The sequence below is a fragment of the Fukomys damarensis genome, unplaced genomic scaffold, assembly GCF_012274545.1.
Source record: "Fukomys damarensis isolate Sample0158 unplaced genomic scaffold, DMR_v1.0_HiC HiC_scaffold_5, whole genome shotgun sequence".
Taxonomy (NCBI): domain Eukaryota; kingdom Metazoa; phylum Chordata; class Mammalia; order Rodentia; family Bathyergidae; genus Fukomys; species Fukomys damarensis.
The window spans coordinates 57615551-57631473 of NW_022900917.1; the positions used below are offsets into that span (position 1 = coordinate 57615551).

General features: G+C 36.2%; 1 pseudogene; it reads right to left on the reverse strand.

Moving 5' to 3' along the window:
* Positions 1-4479: 4479 nt before the first annotated feature.
* On the reverse strand, positions 4480-5050 carry LOC104849218 (annotated as a pseudogene).
* Between the last annotated feature and the right edge of the window lie 10873 nt (positions 5051-15923).

Consider the following 15923-nt stretch of genomic DNA (forward strand, 5'->3'; position numbering starts at 1 on the left):
GATATTTCAGAGATAATGTAAAACATTTGGAATCACTTCTCAGCCTTTTGGCTAAGATGAAGTGTAGTAAAGCATGTGGTGGATTGCCAGACATCTAATGAATTTATTAGTTGTAAGGTAGACAAAAGCAGGTCTGATGGATTCCAAACAAAAGCCAAACTACATTATGCCTATGGCTCTGAATGCAGTATACTTTATTACAGTGTTTTCAAATGGGGTGGGGTTAGGGCAACTGAGAAGTTCCTTTTTGTATCCTGACCTATTTTCCCCTGTAGGATGAAGCAGGACTGTTTATTGAGTGAGTGAAATCATCTGGAGAGAGTGGGCGGTCTTGCTAACGAGCATGGTGAGCCAGAGGTGAATAAACGCAAAGAGGTTTGGTAGGCATTTTTACTGAAAATCCTGTTGTGATTGAGGAACAATGAATCTGCAACCTAAGTAGTAAACTCAATAATCATCCAAAGAGAAGGATTCTTGGATTGATCTGGGATCAGGAGTTTGGAAAATTAGTGAGGCAGAAAGTTAGGAAGGAGGGATTCAGAGTACTGGAGTCAGTAACTGAAAGCAGTGTTCATGGGGTCTGTTTGGGTAGAAAGTGACATTAGCAGGTGTCGGCCAATCATGACCCATAGGCTAGAATGCCTTGCTGTTTTTGTGCCCCCTGTGAACTAAGAATGGCAGTGTCATTTTTAAATGGTTGGAAAAAAATAACAAAAGCAGTTTATTTATTTATTTTGGTACTGGGGATCGAACTCGGGTCCTTGTGCTTGCGAGGCAGGCGGCGGAACCACTGAGCTAAATCCCCAGCTCTAAAAGCATTTTATAACATGAAGAGTTATATGTAATTCTAATTTCATATTGATAAATAAAATTTTATTGGAACGCAACCATGATCTTTTAATTCATTTCATGTCTGCTTTTGCCCTAAAGCAGTAGTACTCAGTATATGTGAATGAAAAAAATGGTTGCCTGCAAATTCTAAAATATTTACTGCCTAACTTTTTACAGAAGTTTTCTAATCTTTATGCTTGAATTCCAGTAGTGTTGAATTTAGTAATAGAAGAATAATGAGCAAATGGGTGTTAGGTTAAAGAAGAAAAGTATGGATTCAGAAAGAGGACAGTTGTGTAAGTCCTCAAGAGTTAAAGGAGTCATGGTGGTTGTGACCTTTGAGGATTGGCTAGGCTGTTTTGTGGACAGTGAAGAGATCGTGATGGGAAGAGTTGGGTAGCAGAGAAGACTGCAGTGGAGACGCGGAGTCCCCAATAAAAGTGGAAAAATTGACAGTTCAATATAAGTGGGAGATTATTTTTAGCAATAATGTAGTAAACAAAAATTCCAAATGTTTTCAACCAGCTTTTTCTTTTTCTTTTTAAATCATTGCCAATTGGATAGGCCAAACATTGTCTTAGGTTGTGATTTTTTATTACTAAGGTTCAACATAATTAATGTCTATTAGTGGTTTTGTGGTTATTTTGAAAATGCTTATTGTCTTCTCTGCTTTTTTTCTTTTTTAATTAAAAATGTTTAAGCCAAGGATAGTGGCACACAAGTCTGTAACCCCAGCTACTTGGGAGGCTGAGGCAGAAGAATTGCAAGTTTGACGCCATTCTCAAAACAGGAAGACCCTATTTTAAAATAACATTTTAAAAAAATATAGGGTATATATGTAATTAAGAGGTAGAGCCCATGCATGACATTGACAAAGCCCTGGGTTCAATCCTCAGTGCCACAAAGATTTTATTTGTAAATAATCCTTATAAATTAGGGTATTAATCCCTGACCCCCATTGTATTGTTCTTATCATGTGCTTTGTCCTATAAAACACTTCATAAATTACTTCATTGTTATGTAATCTTTCCTCAGTCTCTCTTTTATAATTTAACTTTTGCTTTTTTACCTAGACTCTTGCCTTAAATGAGATATGTAGTTGTTTCTTTCTAGCTCTAGTTTTGGTTGCTCAAACACAGGTGGGGACTAAGCTTTAACTGAATAAACCTGGTGACTGATTACTATTGTGTTCACTTAGGTTTTCACGTAATCTGAAGTTCCTTTTTTGTTTTTGCAGTACTGTCAATTGAACCCAAGGCCTTCACTGTGAAACTATGTCATCAGGCCTTTACATTTTTTCTTAGTTTTGATGTAGGTTCTTGGTAAGTTGCCCCAGAGTGCTGGGGTTACAGTGTGCATGTCCATGACTAGACAAAAGTTCCTGTTGTGTTTTTTATGACCTGACATAGGAATTCTTACAGACTACTCCAAATCTTAAAAAGACTAGAATACTAGAATAATCATGCATGTTAATATGCTGATTTATGTTTTAATTGCTATTGTTAAATGCTTTATTAATTCATTGTTATAATTTGTTAACTTGAAGTTGTTTCTCTATTGGTTACAGATCTTTCAATTTTATTGTTAAAGTTGCAGTATCATCTTGTTTAGTTATGCCACTTTTTTCCACCTTCAGAATGAAGCATTAGTAGTGTAGCATTCATTTACAAGGTGATTTTTCATTTTTATTCAAGTGATAAATCAAGGAATGAGCTTTAGGAAATACTGTAAAGGAATTATCTGTGAATTACAAGGTAAAATACAACATCTGTGCAATGGGAGTACTCAGCAAAGACACTCCCATTGCAGATAGTCCGTTATGCAGATGTTCTATTTTAACTTGCAATTCATGTGTTTATGTAACTTTATTTTGTTACTATTTGAAGCATACAGAAGAATCCTAAGAATTGTAGAAAGAATCCTTTGCTCAGATTTACCAATTGATTGCATTTATGTACCTTTTAATTTTGATATATTTCAAGTTTACAGAAAAATAACCAGAATAGCAAAGGAAATGCTCTATAGCTTTTGCTTAGATTAACCTGTTCCTTACATTTTGATGCGTTTGCTTTATTACACATATACATAATTGTTTCTGGACCATTTGGAAGTAATTTGAAATAGAGCAGTATCTCTTCTATTTAGTGTTGTTTTTTATTTTTTGTTTGTTTTTATTGGAGAGGATATTTTTATGGTTCAGGAGATAAACCCAGAACCTTGGACATGCTAAGCAGGTGCTCTGTGGCAGAGCTACATCCCCATTCCTCTTTATTTTCGAGGCAGTGTCTCTTAATTGCTTGGGCGGGTATTGAACTTTTAAGTAGGTGGAATTACAGGTGTGCACTACCCTGCCCAGCTAGTTTGTATTTTTCAAAGTGTATAGGTGAGCTGTTTTGTAGACTATTTATTTGGTTTCATTTTCATTTTCATTTTGATTTTTGAAACAGGATCTCACTATATAGTTGAGGCTGGCCTTGAACTCACTGTGTAACCCAGGCTGGCCTTGAATTCACAGTGTTCTTCCTGCTTCATCATCCGAGTGCTGAGATTATAGATGCAATTACAGATTACAACTGTGTCTGGCTAGACTCTGTCTCTCGTTTTTTTTTTTTGGTACTGGGGATCGAATTCAGGACCTTGTGCTGCAGTGCAAGGTGGCAGCACCTCTGAGCTAAATTACAGTCATAGACTGTTTCTTAATAAGGGTTTATCTGAGATCTATCTGAGATTTCCTTGGGAGTATCACTGACATGATTTAGTATCTTTGTCAGTGCATTGTATCAGTAGCACATTGGTTTGACCAAATGCTGCTGAAGTTTACTTTGACTAGGTTAAAATGGTGTTCACTGGTTTATCCATTGTAAAGCTACTGTTTTTTTCCCTTTAACTAGTAATTTGTGGAATACTTTTATTGAGGAATACATTCTCACCATTGATATTTTCTCACCTCATTTTCTTCTTTTTTAAAAAAAATTTTCTCCTACATTTTTCATTCTACTGTAAGGAAGAGCTTTACCTTCTAACTCTTTATCTAGCAATTCATTTATTTAGATATTCACTCAGTGACTCTTAATATTAGTCACTGTTATTAGATACACAAAAGATAACCTGTATTTGGATGACATGAAACTCTTCAAGGTACTTCTGCATTTACTTGACATGTTCTTGCCATTCTTTGAGAGCTTCCATGCACTGTTAAAGAGGATGTTTCAGGCTAGTATTTTCCCTGTCATAATTCAAGAATGGGCCATTTTCCCAAGAAATTTTAGTTTCTTTTAGAAGAGAGTAGTGTTTAGAAATTGAGGTGTGGGTGCCATATTTTCTTATGCCTATTGATATGTTCTTACAGTTGCTGGAGTATTGTTAAAGAGTTACTGGTATATTTTAGTCCTTCATAAGCAAGGAAAAAAGTATACGTGCACTGATTCCTTTAATGCGATCCAACATCATAAGGTGTATTCTGATTTTCCTTCGCCTTTCCATGATGACTTATATGTTAGTTACTCATTGCTGAGACAAAATATCCAGAGTTAAAGGGGAGGGTTTATTTTGCTTATAGTTTGTAGAGGTTTCAGTCTGTAATTGGTTGGCTTCTGCCTCAGCCTCCCAAGTGCTGGGGTGACAGACATACACCACCAAGCCAGGCAGTTAAAGCAATGATGTTCTCCCTCCCACCTGCCAGGGAGTCCCTTCTTCCCACTTTGGTGTCCAGGGTGTTTTGAGAACACTTCTTCCAGTCGGCCAATAGTCACTGAGCACCTTGTGCTTGCACATGTTATTTGGGCAGAGTGCATATCCGGTGTGTGGAAGGGTTTCAGGGCCAGTTGTCTTAGTGCGTTGGGCCTGGATGGGCTGCTCAGGATGCAGCAGAACAGACTGTGGTGGCCAGCAGCAGCTCTCCAGCTAAGATGTTGGCATGACAGTTGAGGATGACTTCAGAGCAGGAGCCCTGGTTGGCCGTGAATTGCAGCAGGTCCCTCATGCCTGGAGACTGTGGGATGGCCTCACAGAGGGTGCACCAGTCCTGCAGCCCCATGCCCCACTTGCTCAGGTACTGAAACATGCTTTGTGTGTACTCATAATAGAAACCTTCCTGGTAGCTGGCATGCAGGCTGTCCCTATTAAATGTCGCTGTTCTTGTCCACAGTGGTCTCCTTGAAGTTAAGTCAGGTCAGGAGGAAGCGGGGTGCATTCCCTGAGTGGCTATTACACCATTCCTAGACAGTCATCAGAGGCTTAAGACATTTACTCATGGTCATCAAGTTGGACACCACCTCCAGGAACACTGTTAGCTTCCAGCCATCAGCTCCTTCTATAGCTCTGTGCAGACTCCTTCCTTTGGGAGTCACCAGTCTCAGAGAGTGGAGGCAGGATCTCTGGGCTCTCATGGGGCTGCATGGAGGGTTCTGTCCTGGCTGAGTTTGGAGAATAAGAATTGGTGGACAGCAAACGTTTGTGCGTACAGGGGTCCTTGGAGTAATTGGGACAGGGTGTTTGAGCCATTCTCAGATTCCTGGGCCCCAGCTCATGACTCCCTGTAGGCTGGAGGGACTTTGAATGAAGTGAGTTGGAATGGTCTCTGCCTACTTCCTTATCCCTCCTCCTCACCCACAGTAATAGAGGTTTGAAGAGGTCGTATATTGACAGCTTTTGTGAAAACAGGAGAGGAAGAGAGAGTTTGGAGGTAGAGTAGAAGTCTTAGAACTTTCAAAATATGTAATAGAATCCCCAGCTTGAATGGCCTCATTTTGTCCTGAGTATGATTTTAATATTCTTTCATCACCTCATCCTGTACTCTAAACTGACACAGAACTGATGCCTACTGTTTGTCCTTTGCATTCACACTGTTCTCAAGCCAAGGAAAATTAGGAAAATTGAAATGATGAGGGGGAAGGTGGAGACTGCATCTGTGAATAAGGATGTCTTAAAACTTGCCAAATATCAAAATGTGTAACATGAATTCTTCCAGGAGAACCTGCTTTTCTATAAGTTATAGTATTAAATGGAAGAATAGGAGAAGATAATCTTATTTTGAGACTATAGCTTGACAATTGTTTGATGAGATGAAGATTCCAGAGTTCAAGGGCATGTAGAGGTGAAAATGTACTTTTTTTTTGTACCAGGGATTGAGCTCAGGACTTTGTGCTTGCTAGACAGTCATGGCACCCCTGAGCTACATCCCTGGCCCAAATATACTTTCATTTTGTTGAATCTATTGAAATTTGGAAGGAATTCACACAGTAGTCAGTGAATGTTTATTAAATGCTTAACATAAGAATGCGATGATTTTATTTTTTTTAATGATGCTGGACGTAGAATCTAGCATCTAGTGCATACTAACTAGCCAAGCCCTCTAGCACAGAACTACAACCATTCCCCAGACTGTGATGTATATTAACTATAAGAAATTTTAGTCTTAACTGAGTTTTTAGTTTATAATAAAGAGATATGCAGAACACAGTAAAACTGTGTAAGAGCTAAAGTTTTCTGAAATATATAATAAGTACTACTTTGTTACCAAGGGCAGAAGTTAGCTAGTGAGATTGAAGCTTAAATTGTCAGAGATGATCAGTATCTGTCTCCTACTCCTAATTTAGGGCCATCAGTCTAGTTTATGACAGAGTTCCACAAACCTTTTCAGTCATTTTAAGTGTGAAGGTGCATATTCCACTGGTTTCTGTGTGTAATGTTCTGTAGTTTTCCATCTTGGTACCTCTAACTTCAGTATTTCCATTTCTACCCTCCTTGAAGTCATGAGGTGATAACTTCATTTTGTTGGAGAACTGGTACTTTTTTCTTTTATACTTTAAAGGCTTAGAATGTGTTTTGTTTTGAGACAATCATCATGTATTTCATATGGGTCATGAACTCACTGTGTAGTCAGTCCATGATGGCCTCAGACGTGCAGTAGTTTTCCTGCTTCAGCCTTCTGAATGCTGGAATTACAGTTGGGCACCACCACATCCAGCTAAAATGTGTCCATTTGGTCACAGAAGTGGATATTTGTTGGACATTTGTGTATGAAGGAACTTTATGTGTAGCTTTAATTTCATTATGATGCCATTTCCATCTTAAAGATAAGAAAACTAAGATCACAGGTTAAATGCTTTCCCTCAGTCAGCTTTTTTTGGGGGCAGGGGCAGGGTCTCACTGTGTAGTTCAGGCTGGCTTTGAACCCACGGCAGAGCCCAGGCTGGCTTTGAACTCAGCGATCCTCCTGCCTCAGCCTACCTGCCTTTTGCCAGTAAATGACATCAGATGTGTTTTCCCCTACTGTTGTATTCTTTCTTTTTAGTTGAAAGGTTCCAAGAGAGAAGGTAAGTAGGAGGTAGAAGTTTAAAAGTTTACCTCTGAGCAGATTGTTCCATGTCAGAAGAGTTTTATACCTTGATACAATATAGTACCTAGATTTGAGTTGTTAATTTTTTTTTATGGTACTGGGGATCAAATTTGGGTCCTTGCACTTGCGAGGAAGGCAGTGGCACCACTGAGCCAAACCCCCGGCCCCAAAACTGCCAATGAGTGGTCTCTGAACTTCGGTGTTGTAGTCATCAATAAAATGTGCCTCTTAAGCTATGGTGAAGAATTAGAACATAGTTCTAGCTGTTCGGCCACATAGTAACCTCTCTTCTATTTGTTAGCACTACGTTAAAATAATTCTTATCTGCTACTGAATATAAAGTTGAAATTTTGGACAGCTTTTGGCAAGCAAGTAGTGGTTTAGACTATTCTTTTCTTTCTTTCATAATTCTTATATTTTACATCGGCTCTATCATTGAAAAAAAATTCTCCAGGGTATTTGTAGCCATATGAAAAACAGCCTTATTTAAGACTCCCATGATAAAAATTTTGAGGACATGAAATACATTTTTTGTTCCAAATAGAGTGTGTTCTCCTTTGGATCGCTTACTGACTGGTGATTGTCTTCCCGAAGCTGGAGGAGCTGCTTCTCACTTTTTCAGAAAAAGGAGCAGCAAGGCTGCTTTTCTGGGTGCTAGGAGGGAAGGAAAGTGAGTCAGCATTCTTTCTATTCTCCCACTCTGGGACATCTGTCTGCCATCTGTCTGCTTCCCACCTCCTTTGACTTGTCAGCACTTAACAGGTCACAAGGCATTCCTAAGCAGCCTAAAGGGCAATTCAATATTGAAAGGGCCCCTCAGCAGTTCTTCCCTTTAACCAAGAGGATTTTAGCCACAAATCTAATGTTTGTATGAACAACAAGAAACATTTGGAACATTTCAGAAACCCATTTTAGGTGTGTGTATATGAATGTGCCTTTTGTTTTTTAAGCCTTCCCCCAACTCCTTCCACATGCTAGAGAGAAAATTATAAGGAATGGAACTGTAAATATGACTTCTGTCTCAAACATAGTGTGTAAGTCAAACAGACATAAATCCTTTATTCTACTACTTTTATCTTTGTTTTTCTTTGCCTCACCTTATTTTGCATCTATTTGTGGTACTAGGGATTGAACCCAGGGACTCATACATACTAGGCAGATACTTTACCACTGAGCTACATCCCTAGACCACTATTATTATTATCATTAAGATAAGATTTTGCTAAATTGCCCAGGCTGGCCTTGAAATTGTAATCCTCCTGCCTCAGTCTCCCTAGTGTGCCACTGTGCCCAGCATTTTTATTGTTTAATGTGGGACTTGAATATTCCTACAATTGTTTATTTTCTATAGAACAGAAAATAGGAGTAGGACAGTAAAAATTGACCAAAGCAAGAAAAATGCTTAGGCATGGACAGCTGTTCCTTGGTAACTAAAACTCATCTGTATTCAAATGCAGGTTTGACTGATAATAGAATAGGTAGGGATATCAGAGCTCTTAGGAAACTGAGGTGGGGTTAAATCTGAATTAACACTGGCACTTTTATGGTGCCCACTTTTTAAATAGTTTGCTTTAAAAAATGGGCATAATCAAGTTAGAGGATTATTCACTTATTAAAAAAGTCACTGTAACACAGACTTTCATTTACAAGTTCCTCCAGTGTACATGATTATGATCAATTAAAAATTCCATTATCGAGCAGTAGGGGGGTGGCTTCATCATGTCATACCCATGTGTGGTAGAACCCTGTGCCGTGGCGTTTTGAGAGAATATTTGATGGTGTGAAGCATGCTTAAGATTTATTAGTTGGAAGCCCTAAACAACATGTGCAATGTACTATTAAAATTATGTAGAGGCTGGAGATGCAACTCAGTGGGAGAGTACATAGCATACATAAGGGCCCTGGGTTTAATTTTCAGTACTGCCAAAAGGAAAAAAATAAAGGTATATAAATGGTTAGTAACAGTGGCCCTTTAATGCTAGCATTATGAAAATTTATTTTGCATTTTTTTGTAAGTTTTCTAAGAAGACACCTATTTTATAAAACTTTGGTAAATATAAATATATAACTTGTAGTAATTTTTCTGTCCAATTTGAGGAATAACATGTGCTTTAAAGTGAACTGTCTCAGGTTCTATGGTGTAAATTATTATTTATGGAAATGATCTATTTTTTTTCTTATTTCCATGTATTATATAAATACATAGAGAAGGCATTGGCAGAGGGAGAGAGCTTCATTTAGGTCTTATTTTCACCTTTACTTGTCAGTTTTTTCAGATAATTATGTACACAGTTTAGAAAGTAAGGATACCACAAGACAGAGACAGAGCAAGATGGAGACAGAGTATGAGTCTCCTGTATTGGTTTCCACCTTCAGACTCACATTATGGGGAACTCTCAGTGGATTTAACTATTTTATAAGGTAATTATCTCCATATTGCTAGTTAAGCTCTTTCTTATTTTTGAACAACAGTTTCTTTCTGTCTTCATAGATGAAGTTTTAGCTCCCATGGGCCTTGTCTTAGTCATTTTCTCCTTGCTGAGACAAAATACCTCACGCTTGTAGCTTAAAGGAGGAAAGGTTTATTTTAGCTCATGTTTCAGAAGTTTCAGTTCATGTTCATTCAGCTGGCACCAGAGAAGAAACGGCACAGCAGAAGCCTTTGGGCTGAGGGATGCTCTTCACCTCATGGCAGCCAGGAAGCAGAGAGAAGGGAGGGAGCCAGGTAGGGAGATACTCCAGGTAATGTCCCCAGTGGTCATCCAGATCCTGGCTTCTTGCCTTCATAGTTCACTCACCTTCCTAAAACCTTGCCTATGAGCATATGAGGCTCTTGCGGGACATCTAGATAAAAGGCGTAACAAGCTTCCTTTCCTCTCCTCATACTTTCTGTGTGGTTAACAAATGGGTTTTCATTATTTTGACTATGTGTTCTCTCTCCCGTCCTTCTACCAGGTAGTAGTTGTGTTTCCTGTCGTGTACAGTTTTTGTTTTTCCTTAACACCTTATTTTTTGTTTTGTTAATTTTTAATTGGTAAATAATTGCATATTTTAGGAATAATGTGATGTTTCAACATAAGTTTACACTGTATGATTAAATCAGGGCTTCTTAACCCATCACCTCACATTCTAATTTTGGTGAAAATGTTTAAAATGTACTTTTAGCAATTTTGACGTATACAATGCATCATCATCATCATACTGAGGATTGATCACAGAGCTTCAGGTAAATAGTGTATGCTCTATCATTAAGCTGCATTCTAGCCCTTTCTAAAATTTTTTTGAGGCTAAAAGTCTTGCTGAATTGCCGAGGCTGGTCTCCAGCTTGCTTGTGATCCACCTTCCTTAGCCTCCTGAGTAGTTGGGATTATAGGCATGCACCACTACGGCCCACTGTGATACATTATTATTTTCATTGTACTTACCACTCTGTGTAGATCAGTAAAATGTATTCCTCTTGTCTAAGCTTTTGATCAGCATTTCCTATTTTCCCGTCAGCGTCTTTACCCCAGCCTATGGTAATTATCATTCTACTTGTATGAGTTCAACATTTTTAGAGTCCACCTATCAGTGAGGTCTTGCAGTATTAGGTTTTCTGTGTCTGGCTTACTTAGTATAGTGTCTTCTAAGTTTGTCTATATTCTTATGAATGGCACTCTTTTTAAGGCTAAATAGTATTCCAGTGTGTATGTAAACCATGTTTTATGTGTTACCTGATAAACACTTAGCTGCTTTTTTACCTGTTAATAATACTGCAGTGAGCTGAGAATGTAGATATCTATTAAACATTCTGATTGCAATTCCTTTGAATATATACCCAGCAGAGAAATAACTGGATCATATAGTAATTCTATTTTTAGTTTTCTGAGGAACCTCCAAGTGATGGTGAACTTTTTTTATATACTTGTTACTGTATGTTTTTTAAGAAGTGTGCCCATCAGTTTTTTGGTACCTTTTTTTTTTTTTTTTTTTTTTTGCTGTTGAAGTGAATCCCTTATATATTTTAGTTTTTTTAGCTCCTTATCAGATATATGGTTTGTAAATATTTTCTCCCAATCTGTGACTTACCTTTTCATTGTACTCTGTCCTTTGCTCTGGACAGTTTGATATGGCACCATTTGTTTACTTTTGTTTTGATTGCCTGTGTTTTTGGAGTCATATTCAAGAAACTTTTCATAGATCAATATCATGAAACATTGATTTTTCTAAAAGTTTTAGTTTGAGGTCTCATATTTAAGTGATTAATCCATTTTGAGTTAAATTTTGTATATACTATAAAATAAGGGTCCTGTTTCATTCTTGTGGTTGTCCAGTCTTAAAATGACTTACTGAAGAAATTGTCCTTTCTTCATTGTGTTTTCTCAGCATCTGTGTCCAAGTATAGTTGACCATAAATGCATGGGTTTATTTCTGGACACTATACCATTCCATTTTTAATTTATCTGCTTTCATGCTACTACCAGGCTGTTTTGGTAATTAAACGTTTTGTGGCAGAGTTTGAAGTTAGGTAATCGCTTTACTCAATATTGCTTTGGCTTTTTGAGGTCTTTTGTGGATCTATGTGAATTTTAGTTTTTCTTTTTTTTTCTTTTTCTGTGAAGAATGGCAGAATTTTTCATAGGGATTGCACTGAAGCTGTGGATTGTTTAAGGTATATAGACATTTTAACAGTTTTATCCATAAATGTAGAATACTTTTCTAATTTTTATGTAATCTGTGGTTTCACCAGTGTTTTATAGTTTTCCTTCTACATACCTTTCATCTCTATCACTTTAGGGTTACTTAATGATATTTTGATTGAGGTTGATTTTTAAACTAACAGGTTATTACTATAAACACTACTTTTTGTGTTGATTTGTATACCTTATGATTTTACTGAATAAAGTTCTATTATTTGGTAGAGTCTTTAGGATTTTCTCTCTAAGAGCATATCAGCAACAGAAAATTTAACTTATTTCTTATTTGAATACCTTTTATTTATTTTTCCTTTTCTAATTGTTCTTTCTAGAACTTTATTATTATTTATTATTATTATTATTATTATTATTATTATTATTATTATTATTATTATTATTATTTTGAAGAAGAACTTTATTTATTAATTATTATTATTATTATTATTATTATTATTATTATTATTATTATTATTATTATTTTGAAGAAAAGTGGAGAGAATGGGGCATCCTTGTCCCTGACCTTAGAGGATGTTTTCAATTTTTCAAAATTGTATATGTTAGCTATAGGCTTTATTATACAGCTCCTAATTGTATTAAGACACACTCCTTTTATGTGTAATTTATTGAGTATGTAACCATGAATTTTGTCAAATGCTTTTTGTGCATTTAGTGAGGCCATACATGGTTTTTGTCCTTCATTCTTTTTTTTTGGGGGGGGTACTGGGGATCAAACTCAGGACCTTGCGCTTGCAAGACAGGTGGTAACACCACCACTGAGCTAACTCCCCAGCCCTCTGTCCTTCATTCTTTTAATGTGGTATAACACATTTATTGGTTTGTGTATATTGAACCATCTTACTATCCCAGGAATAAAATCCCACTTAATCATGGTACATAATTATGTTTCAATGTGCTGTTGAATTTGGTTTCCTAGTATTTTGCTTAAGATGTTTTGCATCTATGTTCATCAGGGATATTGACCCATAATTTTCTTTCCATGTGGTATCTTTGTCTGGCTTTGATATGAGAGTATTTCTTGCCTCGTAAAATCACTTTGGAAGTAATCCCTACACTTTGATTTTTGGGGAAGAATTTATACTAGTTCTTTTTAAAATGTTTGATAGAATTCTGCCATGCAACCATCTGGTCTTGGGCATTTCTTTAATGAAAAAATTTTAAATTATTGATTCAATTTCTTTGTTACTGATCTGTTCAGAGTATATTTCTAGGAATTTATCCATTTAGTCTAGTTAACCAGCTTATTGATATGTATGTAATGTCTAGTGTCTTTTGATGCTTTGTCCTGTCTTTCTCAGCATGATTAAAAGTTTTTCAATTTTTTTTGTTTCAAGAATCAATTCTAAGTTTCATTGGTATTCTGTTGTCTTTCTGTGTTTCTTATTTCATTTTAGTGTTCATTATTTCTTTTCCTTATAGTGATTTTGAGGCTAGTTCTTTTTAAATTCTTTGAGGTGTAATGTTTATGTGCTATCCTCTTTTCTGATGTAGACATTTATTGCTATAAATTACTCTGCCTTGGAACTACTTTTGCTGTTCTTCATAAGTTTTGGTGTGTTGCATGTCTGTTTTCATGTATCTTGAGATTTTAAATTGATTAAAACTTAATTTGAAATTTTAATTTCTTTGCCCATTGGTTGTTCAGGAGCATATTATTTAATTTCCAAGTACTTCGGAATTTTAAAAAGTTTCTCTTCTTACTGATTTGTGCTTTCATTCTATTATGGTCAGAAAAAATACTTAGTGTAATTTCACTTTTCTTGAATTTGTTAAGACTAGTTTTATGGGCTAATATATGTATCCTGGAGAACGTTCTGTTTCCTTGAGGTTGTATATTCTGTTGCTACTGGCTTAAATACTCTGTATGTGTCTGTTAGGTGCATTTGGTCTAAAGTGTTTTTCATGTTCATTATTTCTGGGCCTTTATTGAAATTGGATTTCTAAATTCCCCTGATATTACTAGAGTTGATTTTGTCCTGCATATCTATTAATATTTGTTTCATACATCTTTGTGCTCCAGTATTGGGTGTATACATAAAATTATGTCTTCTTAATGACTTATCTATCTCCCTTTACAGTTTTTGATTTGAAATTTATTTTCTCTAACATATATCTATGCTCTCTTTTGGTTACTGTTTGCCTGGAATATCTTTTTCCATTTCTTCACTGAGTCTACATCTTTCCTTCTGCCTAAAGTAAATCTCTTACTGGTTTTTGGTGTGTGTGTGTATGTGTGTGTGTGTGTGTGTGTGTGTGTGTGTGTGTGTGTGTGTGTGTGTGGATTGAACATAGAGCACACTGAGCTACATCCCCAGACCTTTATTTTTTTATTTTGAGACAAAGTCTTGCTGAGTTGCCCAGGCTTGGCAGCCTACTCAGTACTTCAGATTACATGTATGTTTCACCACATTTGATTTATCTTTTTTATTTTTAATTTATTGAAATTCAGCCATGCTGAGTTCTCCAATTATAAATGCAGAATTTAACTTACATTTAAATGATTCATAGGTAAGAACTTGCTGCTGGCCTTTTGTTAAATTTTTACTGAACATTTTAATTCTTGTCAAAGTTTGCTGTGTTTGTGATATGCTGCATTTTGTAGTGGTATAATTTTATTCCTTTCTCTTTATCCTTTGTGGGTCAAGTAGAGATTTTTTTTTTTTTTCTTTATGGTTACCTGAGCCTTAGCTAATCACCTTAGAGGTAAATTATAATAATCCAATATAAGCCAACAATATCTTAACATCAATCATATGCAAAAACTCTACAGTTTTCCCCCCATATTTTGCTACTGATGTCATACTTGATATTTGGTTATATTTTGTGTATAGCTATTTGTAGCTAATTTGTTTTAATTCATTTGTTTTTAACTCATGTTACAGTTCATTGTGATTTGCATACCTACTTTATATTCTACATTTGACTATATGTTTACCCTTGCCAGTGAGCTTTATATGTTCATGTTTTCATATTGTTATTAGTGGTCCTTTTATTTCAAGTTGAAGAATTACCTGTAGAATTTCTTGTCAGTGTCTTAATGATGAACTCTCAGATTTTGTCTTAGAATATCTTTATCTTTTCTTCATGTTTGAATGACAGCTTTTTAGGACATAGTATTCCTTTTTCATATTTAGTTTTTTATTGGTTCAGGTTTGCCATACATATTGATTACATACCTGAAGAGGAGTATATATACATAGCACACCTTAATTCTTGTTTTCTTTTTATCTGCATCCCCTACCCTTCTCCTTCCCTTCTCCCTCCATTTTTTTGTCCCTTTCCTTTTGAAAAAAAATCTACCTTTATTCTTGATTAACCCTCCCTCCCTACTTTCCTCACCACTCCCATCTTTGATATAACAAGTTAATTATATATTTTGACTTGATCTTCCTTAAGGTCTTTTGTGAATCCTGAATTTGTATGTTCATGTCCAAGATTTAGGAAATTTCCACAAATTTAAGTTTTCTGCAAAACTTTGTCTCTCTCATCTCTTTCAAGCACTCCCATAATTTATATGTGTATGTTTGTATATTTATATATTTGTGTAGTGTTGTGTAGATCTCTTATCCTTTCTTTACTCTTTCAATCTTCAATCTTTTTTCATCTTGTTCCTCAAATTGGCTAATTTCTTTTCTTCTTTTTTTAGAGTAGAAAAAATTTATTGAGAGAAAGAAAGCTTGTAAGAGAGAGAGAGACAGAATGGGGACTGGAAAGTGGGTTGCCTACTCACCCCACTTCTCCAAGATGTTTTATACAGCAAAGCCATGTGGTAAGGCCAGTACAAAGTGGGACAAAACTATAAGACCCAGTGGAAAACTACAAAGTGGACATGAGGTGGGGCAAAACCATGACCAACCAATAAGATCACAAGTACAGTCACCCAGGTAATATTGATTAAATGGGGGTCAAATGGGGAAGCAAGCCACATAGCAAGAATGCAAGAATTTTCAGTAAGGGGATCAGTGATATTTCCTGGAAATATCCCATCCACCTGCCCAGGTGATTGATACCTATCAGTCACTGCTATTCATCCCCAGGGGGAGTACAAGCATATAGTA